The sequence below is a fragment of the Nicotiana sylvestris genome, chromosome 7, assembly GCF_000393655.2.
Source record: "Nicotiana sylvestris chromosome 7, ASM39365v2, whole genome shotgun sequence".
Lineage (NCBI taxonomy): Eukaryota > Viridiplantae > Streptophyta > Magnoliopsida > Solanales > Solanaceae > Nicotiana > Nicotiana sylvestris.
In genome coordinates, this window is record NC_091063.1 from 117,481,648 (window position 1) to 117,498,140 (window position 16,493).

The window sequence follows — 16,493 nt, forward strand, 5'->3', positions numbered from 1 at the left end:
ATCTTGGTGACTCTTGGGCACTTGGCTTATTCCGTATTCCTTTTGGAACTCTTGTTGTTTCTTGCTGGGGATTCTGTTGGACTCCTCTGCTTTATTGATTCTAAGTGTGCTCCTTTTTCATATGAGCGGGCTTTTGATTTCAATACTTCAATTTCATTCCCTCGTTCTTCAGGTGGGTGCCTTGACTGCTTCTTTTCTTTCTTCATCCTCATTCTCCAGGTGGACGCCTGACTTCTTATTTTCTTCATCCTCATTCTCCAGGTGGACGCCTGACTTCTTTTTCTCATCCTCATTCTCCAGGTGGACGCCTGACTTCTTCTTTTTCTCATCCTCATTCTCCAGGTGGACGCCTGACTTCTTTAATTCTCATCCTCATTCTCCAGGTGGACGCCTGACTTCTTTAATTCTCATCCTCATTCTCCAGGTGGACGCCTGCCTTCTTCTTTTTTCTCATCCTCCTTCTCCAGGTGGACGCCTGACTTCTTTTTAACTTCTTCATCCTCATTCTCCAGGTGGACGCCTGACTTCTTTAATTCTCGTCCTCATTCTCCAAGTGGACGCCTGACTTCTTCAATTCTCATCCTCATTCTCCAGGTGGACGCCTGACTTCTTTTTTCTCATCCTCATTCTCCAGGTGGACGCCTGACTTCTTCAATTCTCATCCTCATTCTCCAGGTGGACGCCTGACTTTTTTAATTCTCATCCTCATTCTCCAGGTGGACGCCTGACTTCTTCAATTCTTCATCTTCATTCTCCAGGTGGACGCCTGACTTCTTTAATTCTTCATCCTCATTCTCCAGGTGGACGCCTGACTTCTTTTAATTCTCATCCTCATTCTCCAGGTGGACGCCTGACTTCTTCAATTCTCATCCTCATTCTCCAGGTGGACGCCTGACTTCTTCAATTCTCATCCTCATTCTCCAGGTGGACGCCTGACTTTTTAATTCTCATCCTCATTCTCCAGGTGGACGCCTGACTTCTTCTTTTTCTCATCCTCATTCTCCAGGTGGACGCCTGACTTCTTCTTTTCTCATCCTCATTCTCCAGGTGGACGCCTGACTTCTTCAATTCTCATCCTCATTCTCCAGGTGGACGCCTGACTTCTTCAATTCTCATCCTCATTCTCCAGGTGGACGCCTGACTTCTTTAATTCTTCATCCTCATTCTCCAGGTGGACGCCTGATTTCTTCTTTTCTTCATCCTCATTCTCCAGGTGGACGCCTGACTTCTTTTTAACTTCTTCATCCTCATTCTCCAGGTGGACGCCTGACTTCTTTAATTCTCTACCGGGTATTTCCTGACACAAATATTATACTTGTCCCTGTTTTAAATCAAAGAAAACTTCGTTAGTTTAAAGCAGGGTGGTTTGCTGTGGTATTCTTGCAGATGATGATGCTTCTCTTCATCTCTCTTTATTGCCTTGGAATGGTTGAAAAGACTGTTTTGTCTTTGTACTTGATCCTTGACTATAGGATTCCCCTCTGTATGTTTTCCTTCAAAACCTTTTAACTGTAATCATATGCCCCTTCTGACTTTGCTGATCCACTTTTGATTTCACCTTTCTTACACCCATATTTTATCTCCTACCTTTCGTGGCTGTATTTTGTAACCTTGAATCTTGGTAGTATACCTTGACATTCCTTCTTATTTGCTTGGAATAAAACTTATCTTAAAGCTTGGAGAAAGTAAAATTATTAGTAGCGAAATACGCTGATTTCGACAATTATAGAATGAAAAGAAAAATCCAAATTTTGGATGACTGTTGGAAAAAGAATAAAGGACTTATCTGATTGGAATTACTGGCACCAATGATCAGGGTATGCATTTCGGATTAATCAACCCAGTCTTTTAATCAATCTCCTTTCAATTGTCTCAAGGAGTTTTCATCGATAAATTTTCCTCATTTTTCACTTCTTCACTTCCTTTTCGCCTTATGGTGCCTACGAAGGTTTTCACCAATAAGACTCTCTCATTTTACTTTTCTCTTAACTTCCGTCGCCTTATGGTGCCCGTGTGGGTTTTCACCTATAAGACTCTCTCATTTTTACTTTCTTTTCTTGTTTGTACCAGAGTGTTATGAACCATCTTCATTTGCTTGTCTCAGCATTTTTCTAAGATTGATCGAAAGGTCTTTTTGGTATGGGGTTAGAAATGGAAAAGGTATTAAAAGCTAAATAGCTTTGGTATGGGTTTAAAATTACAACTCTTGGAATCTTTTCTTATTTCCAATACAATTCCTGCCCCAGTTTCTTGATTGGGGTCTCTTAATGTTTCTTTTCGTGCACAGTGTATGTTGTGCGCCTTATGACCAAGCCGTGAGGCGCCTACGCATCCTTCTTTGAGGAATCAGGTCAAACGTAGTTCACTACAATAATAGTGGTTTGATTTTTTTTTTATATTTGATTTTCATTTATCCCAAGAGAGGGTAAGAAAGAAACAAGTATGGCTCAAAGGGGAAAAACAAAGGGTATAGTGTTTGGATAGCAGAATAAATTGCCTTTGTCATTCCAATCTTCGAAATAATGCTAAATACAAACATTCAAAAAGTTATGCATAATATCTCTTTACCGCGTCAGAATTGATCGCCATATCTACGCATTTGCCTTCAATATCTGTTAAACATAGTGCACCATTCGATAATATTCTGGTCACAATGAATGGTCCTTGCCAATTCGGGGCAAATTTGCCTTTTGCCTCGACCTGATGTGGAAGAATACGTTTTAGCACATGCTGACCTACTTCAAACTTCCGGGGACGCACCTTTTTGTTGTATGCTCTTTCTATTCTTCTTTGATATAATTGACCATGGCATACTGCGGTCAATCATTTTTCATCAATCAAGTTTAACTGTTCTAGACGGGTTTTGACCCATTCATCATCATCAATCTTTGCTTCGGCGATGATCCGAAGGGAAGGAATCTCAACTTCTGCGGGAATTACTGCTTCAGTGCCGTATACCAACAAATAAGGAGTTGCTCCTACTGAAGTGCGAACAGTAGTGCGGTATCCCAATAATGCAAATGGTAATTTTTCATGCCATTGTTTTGAACCTTCTATCATTTTCCGAAGTATCTTCTTTATGTTTTTGTTGGCTGCTTCTACTGCTCCATTCGCCTTGGGCCGATATGGGGTAGAGTTACGATGTGTAATCTTAAACTGTTGACATACTTCCTTCATTAAGTTGCTGTTAAGATTAGCACCGTTATCTGTGATGATCACCTTCGGGATTCCGAATCGACATATGATATTTGAATGGACAAAATCGACCACAGCTTTCTTGGTCACTGATTTGAATGTCTTGGCCTCAACCCATTTGGTAAAATAATCAATAGCTACCAGAATGAACCTGTGCCCATTGGATGCTGCCGGCTCAATTGGTCCAATCACATCCATGCCCCAGGCAACGAAGGGCCATGGTGCCGACATTGTGTGCAACTCGGATGGTGGAGAATGAATCAAATCTCCGTGTATTTGGCATTGATGACACTTGCGCACAAAACTGATACAATCTCGCTCCATGGTAAGCCAATAGTAACCGGCTCGGAGGATTTTCTTTGCCAATACATATCCACTCATGTGGGGTCCGCAAACTCCTGAATGTACTTCAGACATGACAGCTGCAGCTTGTCTGGCATCTATGCATCTTAATAATCCAAGATCTGGTGTTCTTTTATACAAAACTCCTCCGCTTAAGAAGAATCCATTTGCCAATCGCCTAATGGTCCTCTTTTGATCTCCTGTGGCTTGTGCGGGATATATCCCCATCCTGATATACTCCTTGATGTCGTGGAACCATGGTTCACCATCAAATTCTTCTTCAACCATATTGCAATAAGCGTGCTGATCGTGGACTTGAATATGTATTGGATCTACATAAGCTTTGTCCGGATGGTGCAACATTGATGCCAGGGTAGCCAATGCATCGGCAACCTCATTATGGATTCTTGGAATATGTTGGAATTCCACTGATTGAAACCGCTGACAAAGATCATGTAGACATTGTCGGTATGGTATGAGCTTCAAGTCGCGGGTTTCCCATTCTCCTTGAATTTGATGTACCAAAAGATCCGAATCTCCCATGACTAAGATTTCTCGGATACCCATATCGGCGGCTAGCCTTAACCCCAAAATGCAAGCTTCATATTCAGCCATATTATTGGTGCAATAAAATCGTAATTGAGCCGTAACAGGATAGTGATGCCCTGTTTCAGAAATGATTACAGCTCCTATTCCGACTCCTTTCATGTTGGCGGCTCCATCAAAGAAAAGTTTCCAGCCAGGCTTTTCAATTTGCTTCACCTCGTCGATATGCATTGTTTCTTCATCAGGAAAATAAGTTTTCAACGGCTCATATTCCTCATCGACCGGGTTTTCGGCTAAATGATCGGCCAGTGCTTGAGCCTTCATTGCAGTTCGAGTCACATAGATGATGTCGAATTCTGTGAGCAATATCTGCCACTTTGCAAGTCTTCCCGTTGGCATAGGCTTTTGAAAAATGTATTTCAATGGATCCAACCGAGAAATGAGGTAAGTAGTGTAGGATGACAAATAGTGTTTCAATTTTTGAGCTACCCATGTTAGGGCGCAACATGTCTTTTCCAGATGAGTATACTTAACCTCATAAGCTGTGAACTTCTTGCTAAGGTAGTAGATGGCCTGTTCTTTTCTGCCAGTGAGGTCATGTTGCCCCAATACGCAACCAAATGAATTTTCCAAAACCGTTAAGTAAAGAATCAAAGGTCTTCCTGGCTCTGGCGGGACCAACACGGGTGGTTTCGACAAGTACCCTTTTATTTTATCGAACGCTTCTTGACACTCATCGGTCCATTTGACCGCAGCATCCTTTTTCAACAATTTGAAAATTGGCTCACAGGTTGTTGTGAGCTGAGCAATAAACCTGCTGATATAATTCAATCTTCCCAACAAACTCATTACTTCAGTTTTGTTCCTGGGAGGTGGCAATTCTTGGATGGCTTTGATTTTTGATGGGTCTAGCTCGATGCCTCGTCGACTGACTATGAATCCCAACAACTTTCCAGATGGAACTCCAAATGCACACTTGGCAGGGTTAAGCTTGAGGTTGTACCTGCGAAGTCTTAAGAAGAACTTCCTCAAATCCCCAACGTGGTCGGCCTGATGCTTTGATTTTACGATCACATCGTCCACGTATACCTCAATCTCCTTGTGTATCATATCATGAAACACTATGGTCATTGCTCTCATATAGGTTGCTCCGGCGTTCTTTAAACCGAATGGCATTACTCGGTAGCAATAAGTTCCCCATGGTGTGATAAATGCCGTCTTTTCTGCATCTTCTTCATCTATTAGAATTTGATGATATCCGACATAACAATCCACGAAAGACCCTATATCATGCTTGGCACAATTGTCGATCAAAATATGGATATTGGGTAATGGGAAATTATCCTTTGGACTTGCTTTGTTGAGATTGTGATAGTCGACGCATACTCTAATTTTGCCGTCTTTCTTTGGTACAGGAACGATATTAGCCAACCAAACAGGATATCGAGTGACTCGAATGACCTTTGCTTCCAATTGTTTGGTGATTTCTTCCTTAATTCTCACACTCATGTCAGGCTTGAATTTTCTCAGCCTCTGCTTGACAGGAGGCACCGTTGGATCGGTGGGCAATTTGTGAACCACTAAATCAGTGCTCAGGCCCGGCATGTCGTCATACGACCATGCAAAAACATCTTTGAATTCTATGAGTGCTTTAATTAACTCCTCTCGAATCTTTGGTTCCAGATGGACACTTATTTTAGTTTCTCGTATATTACTCGTGTCCCCTATATTGATGTCCTCGGTATCACTCAAGTTAGGTTTGATTTTTTCCTCAAAGTGAATTAACTCCTTACTAATCTCTTCAAAAATCTCATCTTCATCATATTCTGATTCATAATCACAATATATTTCTTGAATTAATATTTCGGAACCAGATTGATTTTTAAGACTGGGCTGAGGATTCCTTATGCATGCCATATCACTAGAGCCAGCGTAAAAGGAACTGTACAGGAAAGAAGAAAAAGAAAAGAAAGCTATTAGGAATGATAATAAAAAGGAAACTTCTTTTTATTGGATGATGAAAGATAACAAGGTTTGCATACTTCAAACAAACTGTAAGATAAGCTTTTGGGATTACAACCCTGAAGTAACCCAAACAAACTGAAAGAAAAATCAAAATAAACTACCAAGACTCCTTTCGAATTGGGAGAGGAGTGGCTTTCCAATTATTGAGCTTTGTTTCTGGTCCAACAAATTGAACTTCTGCGTTGCTACACCCTTCTCCGCTTTCCAACATATTCACATCACTAAACAATTTCTCGAACCTTTCAATTAATTCCTTCTCAGGATTGAACCGGGATTTAGGAATTGTTGTTATCGGGTGATTTTTAGCACCGGTCTTGACAAAAGACTTTGACAGATGTGGTACTGGTTTTGGAAGAACCCATGCTTGGTGTTTCAACTTCTTGGCCCTTATCACGTCATTGGCGGTGGGTATGAACCCTAAACCGAATGTTCCCCAGTTCTCGGGGAGAGATACTGGTTGTACAATTCCTTGCAAAGATAAGCCCAGACCTTTGCCGGGTATAAAGCCATTCTTCAGCATTTCATAAGCTACCATGACTGATGCAGAGGATATCTTTGGATTCGAAAGGTATTTCCCTTCTGGAATTTTCTCTACCGACACCGTGTCGGACACTTGGTATACCCATGGTCCTTGGTCAATTTCTGTTCCCTCGACCGGTACAATGGTACTGTTGTGAGCATTTAAACTTTCTTCTCCATGCACGACTATTTCTTGATGGTCCCATTCAAACTTGACAGCCTGATGTAGTGTTGACGGGACTGCTTTAGCAGCATGGATCCATGGTCGACCCAACAACAAGTTGTAAGAAACAGTCATGTCCAACACTTGGAATTCCATTGTGAATTCAACTAGCCCTATAGTTAGTTCCAACACTATGTCGCCAAATGAATCTCTGCTTCCACCGTCAAATCCTCGTACGCAGATACTATTCTTTTGGATCCTCTCCTCTTTAATTTTTAATTTGTTTAAAGTGGAGAGAGGGCATATGTTTGCACTGGACCCATTGTCAACCAATACCCGGGTTACTACGGAGTTTTCACATTTCACGGTGAGGTAAAGAGCTCTGTTGTGCTCGGTACCTTCCACAGGTAATTCATCATCAGCAAATGTAATTCTGTTTGTCTCAAAGATTCTGTTGGCTATTTTTCCCAAATGATTTACAGAGATCTTTTCAGGAACATGAGCTTCATTCAGGATTTTCATCAACGCCAGACGGTGTTCCTCTGAATGGATCAGTAATGACAATAATGAAATTTGAGCGGGGGTCTTCTTTAATTGATCCACAACAGAATAATCATGGAGTTTCATTTTTCTTAAAAACTCCTCCGCCTCTTCTTCCGTCACAGCTCTCTTTGTTGGCGTTGGATTGTTTTTAGTTTTTCTCAACTCTTCGGGAGTAAAACATCTTCCCGAACGTGTCAAGCCTTGCACCTCACACACTTCTTCCTTGATTTCTTTGCCCTTGTACATTACAGTCACCCGTTCATAGTTCCATGGGATGGCTTTGTTGTTGATGACCGGCAGCTGGATTACAGGTGCAATAATAACCCGATCAGTACGTGCTCCTTCCACGAATACAATGGGTTTGTTAGCAACCCCTGGTACTATCACTTTCGGCCTTTCTTGTTTTGCGGTAACTTTGCTCGATGTTCCTTCATCGGCTATCATAGACGGTTCATCACCATTTTTGTTCTGCTTAGACACCGGCTTCTCCTCCATTAACTGCTTATCTGGCTTGGTTTCATGAGTCTTGATCATCATGACAGTTTGTGACGGCTTCTTTGTCTCCCCATCAGCTTGTATGATTTCTATCATGTTAGCCTCTTGATGGGCTGGCATTGGATTTCTATTGATATTTGGAGCTTCGGGGGTTTGAACCTCGATTTTATTAGTATCAATCAGCTCTTGTATTGCATTTTTCAAATGCCAACATTTCTCCGTATCATGGCCTGGTGCACCGGAGCAATATTCACAGCTAATGGTGTAATCCAGATTCTTTGGAGGAGGATTGGGTAGTTTGGATTGTATTGGTCTCAGCATGTCTAGCTGTCTCAGCCTGTGGAACAGACTAGTGTAAGACTCTCCCAATGGAGTGTAAGTTTTCTTTTTCTGTTCCCTTTCTCCCCTGAATGCTGGCCTAGGCCTGAAACCTGGTCCGGGATAGGCTCGTGGGTAAGTATTTGGTGTGACAGGAGCACGCCAATTGGTGTGAACAGGTGGCTGATTGTATGCTTGAGCATGGTTAATGGCAAAATGAGGCTCTGAAGGGTGATAGTAGTGTTGGGATGAATCATGGTGGTAAGCTGATTGGCGAGGTCGTTGTTGATTATAGTAAAGCGGTGAACCTCTGGGTCCCGATCAAATTCCTGAATCAACTACTGCTGCTTCCTCCCTCTTCTTTCTTCCGATTCCTCCTACCCCGCCTTGAATAGCTTGAGTAGTTGCCTTAATTGCTGAATAACTCATGATTTTATTTGTCTTGAGGCCTTCTTCCACCATACCTCCCATCTTCACTACCTCGTTGAATGATTTTCCAACTGCTGAAACCAAGTGGGCATAGTAAGTTGGTTCCAAGGCTTGGAGGAAGTAGTCTACCATTTCGCTCTCCTTCATAGGAGGATCCACTCTTGCTGCCTGTTCTCTCCACCGAAAACCATACTCTCTAAAACTTTCATTGTGTTTCTTCTCAAATTTGGTCAAAGATAATCGATCTGGGATGATTTCCAGATTGTATTGGAAATGGTATGCGAATGCCTGTGCCAGGTCATCCCAGGTGTACCATCTTCCATGGTCCTGGCGTGTATACCACTCCAAAGCTGATCCGCTTAGACTTTGACTGAAGTAAGCCATCAATAATTCATCCTTTCCCCCAGCTCCTCGCATCTTGCTACAGAAACCCCTTAAGTGGGCTACTGGGTCGCCGTGCCCGCTGTATAGGTCAAATTTGGGCATCTTGAAGCCAACTGGCAATTGTACATTAGGGAATAAGCATAAATCTTTGTATGCTACACTGACTTGCCCACCTAATCCCCGCATGTCTCGGAACGATTGTTCTAGACTTTTGACCTTCCTGAACATCTCTTCTTGTTCAGCATTTTTGGCTGGCTTGTCAATTTCGGTTGGGAGATCAAACCGAGGAGCAGTTGAATTGATTTCGGAGGCTTTGAAGGTGGGCTCCGGGGGGTAATATTGGTTGTCTTGGGCCTGAAATGTAGGCTCACTAGGAGATTTGTGAAATGTAGCAGGGGGAGGTGCTACGAAAACAGGAGTCATAGGTGGAGGAAGGTACGGAACTGGTTTTGGAGGTGGAGACTGTGGTGTCTGAGAGGTGGTGCCTCGGTAGTGCTGATAAATGGGGAAACTTGGGGATAATTCAGTGGTGATATTATCCTGAGTTTGGGTCATTGATGGAGCAGGGTTATTTGGGTAAGATGGGGGTAACTGTCCTGTAGACCAAGCTTGGTACATCTCAGCCATTTGCTGCTTGAGCTTAAACATCTCTTCTTTCATTTTCCCGACATCCATCTCTTCTATCTCCATACCTGTGTCAACATCTGGGATAGACATACTTTCGGGTATTGGTCCTTTTGATCTTGTGTGATAGTGATAATATGCCAGTATACTCTTTAGAGAAACTAACTGCTTGAATTCTGAAAATGAACAAACTTGTTAGTTTTGAGAGTTTAACACATATATAATCACACGTTGAGATGCAATGCTCCTAGACAAATAATCCCTTTCTATTATGCATTTGCTCGGCTGCTTGTGTCGTCCCAGCTTTCTTGAAATTGAAAATTGTCATTCACTTTTATTATATATATCTTTTATCGTGGTGGTCGAATCTTAGAGATTGCCTACGTATCATGCCTTACATGAATCAGACCTTGCGTAGTTCGGACTAAAGGCAATCACTTTTATTCATTACACAAAGATGGAATTACATTTGAAAACTTTAAGAAAATAGCTTGAAACACACACACTTAAATCAAAATAAAAGATACAATTCATAACATCTCACAACATGCCCCACTTTCCACTTTTGTTCTCTAATATTGGATTATCTGCTCAATGTGGGGCTTGACCTGGATGGCCTCCCAGCGTACGATACATCCTTTCCAACTCCATTGCTAGATGACGAGCAAAAGTGGGCGCATGCTCTGTAAACCTTTCATAATCCATTCCTTGGCAGTTTACATAACTTTGAGATGTGAAGACTGCCAAGTCGTGGATTTGTGCCCTGAAACCTTGGAGACGTTGGTCTTGGTCTTGCAATTGCTGCTGACGAGTGGTGGCTATATCTCTGACACGGTTTTCACGATCTAGAGCTGATTCTAATAGAGCTCGGAGTCTGGCCTGCTCTAATCTTGCTTGCGATCTTTCCCTGTCGAGGTCTGCTTGTTGATATTCTCTGTTGCATCTTCTTGCCTCTTCTAGTTGTGCACGAAGCTGGTCTTCTGATCGCATCCAATAGTCTTTTTCCTTCTTGAATTGAGCCTTGTCTTTTTCGGATTGCCTATCTTGGCGTTCCTTGTTAGATCTGGCTTCTTCGTTTAATTGTTGGATCCTTTCTTTTGCTTTGCTCAATGCCCTTTCGTTTTCCGCAAGAATGGAATCATAATCTTGCATTTTTTCAAAGAGATTGGCGATGGTTTTTTGATCCTTCCAGCTCCTCTTTGGCGTTTCAGAAACTCTTTTCATTTTTTGGAATCGAGCATGAAGATTTTCATTCTCACAAGCTAGACTCTTTTTCTCGCCTTCGGCTTCTTGTTCTTGCAAATCTTTCTCCAAACTGAGGCTTCTTAGATTTTCTTTTAGGGCATGGATAGTTGCTTTGTACCCTTTTTCTTTTTCTCCCCAGATCAACCGCTCTTGGATTTTATCATTGAAGTTTTGAACATGGGGTCTTTTTGTTGGCCTTTTTAGCTCAGGTTCTGGTACATCATCCACGCGAGACCGTTTTTCGAACCACCTTGCATATCCAGGATTTATCTCACCCTTTGTAGCGTCTAGGACTTGAGTATCACTTTTCAAGTATCGGCACCCATTCCACATCTGCTGAAGTAGAGCTTCGGGAATAGTGGCTTCTGGGTGTAATTCGATTACTTGCATACTCAAATCTTCCTCATCAGGAACTATTTGATATCTCCCTAGTTGCCTTAGGACTCTTAGTGGTGCATACGGCTGAATGCTTCTCAATCCCAATAGTAGTAGATAACTATTTGAGGTTGACATATGTATTACTTCCCTCATCGGGAGCCATCCCAGAGTCCATTCAATTTGATTTGCCGTTAAAGCCTTTAGATGAGATACCCATGCTTCTATCCCTTCTGGAGCTTGATAATTTTTTGTTCTTTCCTCATAGCTCTCGATGCAATTAGCTTTGTTTGACCCATACTGTATGATCTTGGGCTGTTGTTGGAGATGTTCAATCACCCACATTTGCAACAAAATTTTGCATCCTTCGAAGACTTTTGCTCCTGATTTGCATAAAGTCAAAGCCCGATAAATATCTGATAGAATGATGGGGACAAGGGTGTGATTTTCTTTAGTGGTGAGGATTTGCACAACTTTTGCGGTGCGAATATCAATTGTTCGCTCTTTATTTGGGAAGACCATGACTCCTAGAAAAGCCACCATGAAAGCAAATCGACGGTGCATCTGCCAAGTGTCTTTGTTTTGCTTATTAGTAAGGCCTTTCTCATGAATTTCGAACCCATCTGACTTTCCAAACCTGGAATACAAAAAGTTGAAGGAACAACATCCATTGATGACATTGCTTTTCCTGATTTGACTGCTGATGTTCAGAAGACCGAAGAATCGATGTACTGAAGGAGCCTTTGTGAATATCAAGCTTTGATTTCTTAAACTTCCGTCAAAACCAACATAGCCAGCTATCTCCTCTAATGTAGGAGTAAGCTCGAAGTCAGAGAAACGAAAAACATTGTGAACAGGATCCCAGAAAGTTACTAACGCCGTAATCAGATCATCACGAGGTTCAACTTTCATAATGTCCGTGAGATTTCCCAAATGCTTGACGACCCATTTTTGACCGTCTTCGCCTAAATCATACCACCACATTTGAAGCTGACATAGAAATTCTTCCGTACTTGTGGATGAGGGACTTTGTGTGGTGCTCATTTTGTATCTGAAATTTAATTTTAATAAAGCCAAAATTCATTTTGGAAAATTTATACTAAAAAAAAATCATTTTCGATTTTTTTTTTATTAAATACCTTTATTTCAAAATTTAAAACTATATTTTTTCGAAATTTTTAAACAACCCATTTTATTCCTTTCTTCTTACCATGATTTTATTTAAGCTGGTCAACAAGCATGTTCGAGGCAAATGAATGCACAAGTAACAAGTAGGATGCATCATGATGGTCTTTTTATTTTGGGTTCACCTGTCCTAGACAGACCCAACCCCTGTGTTGAGTCTCCAAGGCCAAATGCATATGATGCAAATATTCGTTCCTACTAGGGATCCGGTACATGGCTGAGTTATTCTAAGTGTAAAACCTTAGGTTGATTGTTCTAAACCTGGCTTACCCAAACGGACAGTTTGAGCCGAAGCGGGGGCAACGTACCGGGAGCACGAAAGTCTGCCCGGCCTAGTTACTTGTCCCAACTCCGTCTTATTTGGTATGACTTTAACAGAAAGGTGGGTCACGCGCACGTGTACACCATAAATTCAGAAGACTCAGAAAGAAGGGGGTTTCGTAGCAGTTGTATATATTCACAATTCAAATAATATTAAAGCGGTAAAAAGCAACATTTAGCATATTAGCATATAAACAGTTGAAAATCATATAATAAATAAAGCCAATTATTGCAGTTATCTTAAGCTCGAATTCTTTAAACCCTGAACCAGTGGTTCTGGGTTGCAATTTTGGTCCCCAGCAGAGTCGCCAGAGCTGTCACACCTCCTTTTTACTCACGCCCGCAAGGCGTGGGGGAGTTTTCTCCAATTAAAGGACAGTCGAAACGGGATTTATTTAATTATTTAAGAGTCGCCACCTGGGAATTTTAAGGCGTCCCAAGTCACCAATTTCAATCCCTGAATCGAGGAGAATATGACTCTGTTTATTATTCTGCGAACCAGAAATCCTGAGTAAGGAATTCTGTTAATCCGGAAGAAGGTGTTAGGCATTTCCGAATTCCGTGGTTCTAGCACGGTCGCTTAACTGTTTTTATTATTGGCTTAATTATCTTGATTTTATTAAATATATTGATGTTACATGATTTTACTACCGCTTATACTTATTGTGATTGAAGACCCTTCTTTGAATCGAATTACGCGTACGTATATTCGTGTTATAAATTTAAAAATGCGGAATTGTGTCACGCGTACGTGTACACGATAACTTTTGGTAAGATATTTATTAAACAATCATTTTTCGAAATTGTGTCGAATCAAGAATATTTTTTTTTCTTAAATATTGAACCGTACATCTTGAGTTTTTATGAAATTGATTTAACGCCTTTGGAAAAATCTTTTTATTAAATATTCGCTCGAAATTGCGCGTACGCATAATCCGAATTTTTTCTTTTAAAAATATAATTAAGGTACGCGAATGTATCCCTAATTGCGCAAAATATTTGTAATGATATTAGGGATTTTTCCACAAATTGTTTATTATATTATGAGAAATCTTCATTTAAGATACCCTTTAATTCTTGAAAAAGAATTCACAATTTATTGAATGTTGCCCGTTGATTATAATTTCCGCATATAACATGTTCATCCAAGACTATTCAAATTCAAAATAAAGAATAAGAACATGATTAATACTATTCTTCACAAATACAACATATATATCTACATGCCCAATAATGAATTGTATATGAAACTAAAAATGATTTATAAAGGGAAGAATATATATATATATTTATATTTTTTTTAAGAACTTTTATTATTTCTATTTAGTGCAAGTCCTATTTCTAATTGTTGTTGATAAAAGTGTTGCAATTTGTATATCTCATCTTATTCTCATATACTTGCTTTTAATCTAATATGCCTAATTATTTATTTAGGATGGTAAATAGGCATCAAATTGATAATAAAGGGCATTATTGTACAAATTAATTAACAACATTGCCTTACAGGCCACCTATTTGTATGTCTTGAAACATTCGTAGCACTTTAACATCATAATGAGCCATAACAACTCAACTCACCATCCACTAATGGTTCTATAAATACCTGTTATCATACCACATAAGAACGTACAACTTATATCATTCCATCCATAACTAAATCAAGTATAAGAATAAACTAGCAATATGGTTTTGATATTTTCACTCTATTCTAACAACGCCACAAGGCCTAGTAAATGGCCAATCCTTATGTCATGTTTCTTACCTTGATAGTTCAAATATGATTAAACTAATGAGATGAAGGGCTAACATTATTACAAAGCTTTATACGAACTTTCAAAGTAAGACAATTAGCTCATAGCTATCAAATTGAATTCACTACTAATTAACTAACATGAAACAAAAAAAATGAAATTTAAACTGATAAAATTGGACAAATGGAAAATAGAATTTCAATTCAAGCTTCATTGATGAGTCATGTTGAATCTCTTTCCAACTTAAAATTTAAAAGACATGTACCTTAAAATGAAGGTAGAAGGAGTAAATTTCAGCAGTTGCAGCAGTAACAAATTCAGCAGAATATACCAGTGTTCAACAGATTTGGTCAACAAAACAAGGCCCGAGGAACTCAGAAACACAGTACAAGACTTCTTTAAAAGTTTCAGATTTTAAAACTGAACAATGTGTCTGATTCTACAACTTTAGAAAAGGAAAACTGAAAAGCTCTTAACTTCAAAAATCAGCCTTAATACTAGTGTCTGATGTAGAATTCTTTTTACTATTTCTGACTTTTTTTTCCTTCTATCCTATATCTGATTCTGTTCTTCTCAATTTTAGATTTCTATTTCTGATTTTTCTCAATGTATCTCTCTCAGTCTTTCTCTGAAAAAGCTCTTAAATCAGCCTCTCTTCTAAACTCTCTGAAAAAAACTGCCTTTCAGAATTTAAAGGAGTAAAATCTCTGTCTGAAAGCTTTCTGTGTATATGTATCTCTGTGTGTATATTCCCTAATGCCTTAAAAATCAGATCCTTTCCTCTAATGTCTGTCCCTCTATTTATACAGGTCTGCCCCCTCTCTTAAGTGCTGCCTGGACCCCTTTCTTCTTTTTAAAAATCAGAAAATCCCATTAAAACTGCTTTTTAATACTTTAAGTGATCTTATCCTGATTTTAAGCAGCCCCATTACCCTTTGTTCCCTATTATTACTCATTAACTAATAGCCATTATCACTCCACTATCAGCTCACTATTATATCATATTACCCTCACTATTCTGTCCCAAAAAATGTCCCAGATTTTCTACTCTAATTACTGTCCCAGTATTTAACAAGTTATCTGAATTTAAACTTGTCTAGCAGTTAACAACCAATCCTATGATTAATCTCCTAATACAATTGTGTTTAAATCACACTCTGTAAAAATTGAAATTAAGCCTAAACATCATAATAACATCATACTGAACAAAGAACAATTTAAATTGAACCTCAACATTGGACTAGTATCAGGCAAACACAGGAGCATTGTCAATATACTGACAATGCCCTGTTCAGAAAACAATATATACACAACATTCATTTGAATTTACTGATTTGCAAACAAACATGATTTAATTGACTAGTATTAATTAGTCGACTATTTACAACATTTGTCAACAAACAGTACATAACAATAGAAACAGATTGTTTCAATCAGTATTATCATGAATGAGAATTCATAATATAACTAATCGACGAACTTAATCGAGTCGATTACTCACATTGTAAATAATCACAACCAATAGAAACAGTTTCATATTTTGATCATATAGACGAGTATGATATAGTAGAACAACAAAAGATGGGAAAATTACACAGACTCATGAAACAAACATAAAATACACGTAGAATACACAAAAGAAATAGAAAAAAAATACCTCTGAATCTTCAAATTTATTCAGGCACAGACTCAATCTTGAATTCAGACATTTTTGAGGCTGAACAGACTTTATTCGAAGTATTCTCAGTTGAGAATACCTCGATTAAAGTCTATTAGACCTCAATCTTTCACTCGAATCAGAAAAATTCCAAGATTGGAAATTTTTTAGGGTTTCTGGTTCTTGGATCTTAAATCCGAACATTTCCGGGCTGATTCGAAGGGAACCAAAGATGACACAAGGGTGAGGGGAGCCTAGGGGTCATTTTGTGTCATTTTAGAACAAGTCTGAGTTTGTTCTTGTTTGGTCCGAATCTTCAAAAGAAGATTCAAAGAGTTCTGAGGGGATTCGAACCAAATCAACACTAGATCCATAA

At 39.6% G+C, this 16,493-nt stretch overlaps 1 protein-coding gene across 1 annotated transcript in view; it reads right to left on the reverse strand.

The window, feature by feature from the left end:
* LOC138873674 (uncharacterized) overlaps nucleotides 1-16,493 on the reverse strand; it is a 32,510-nt gene that overhangs the window by 11,257 nt on the left and 4,760 nt on the right. The gene's annotated exons all lie outside the window — the stretch shown is intronic.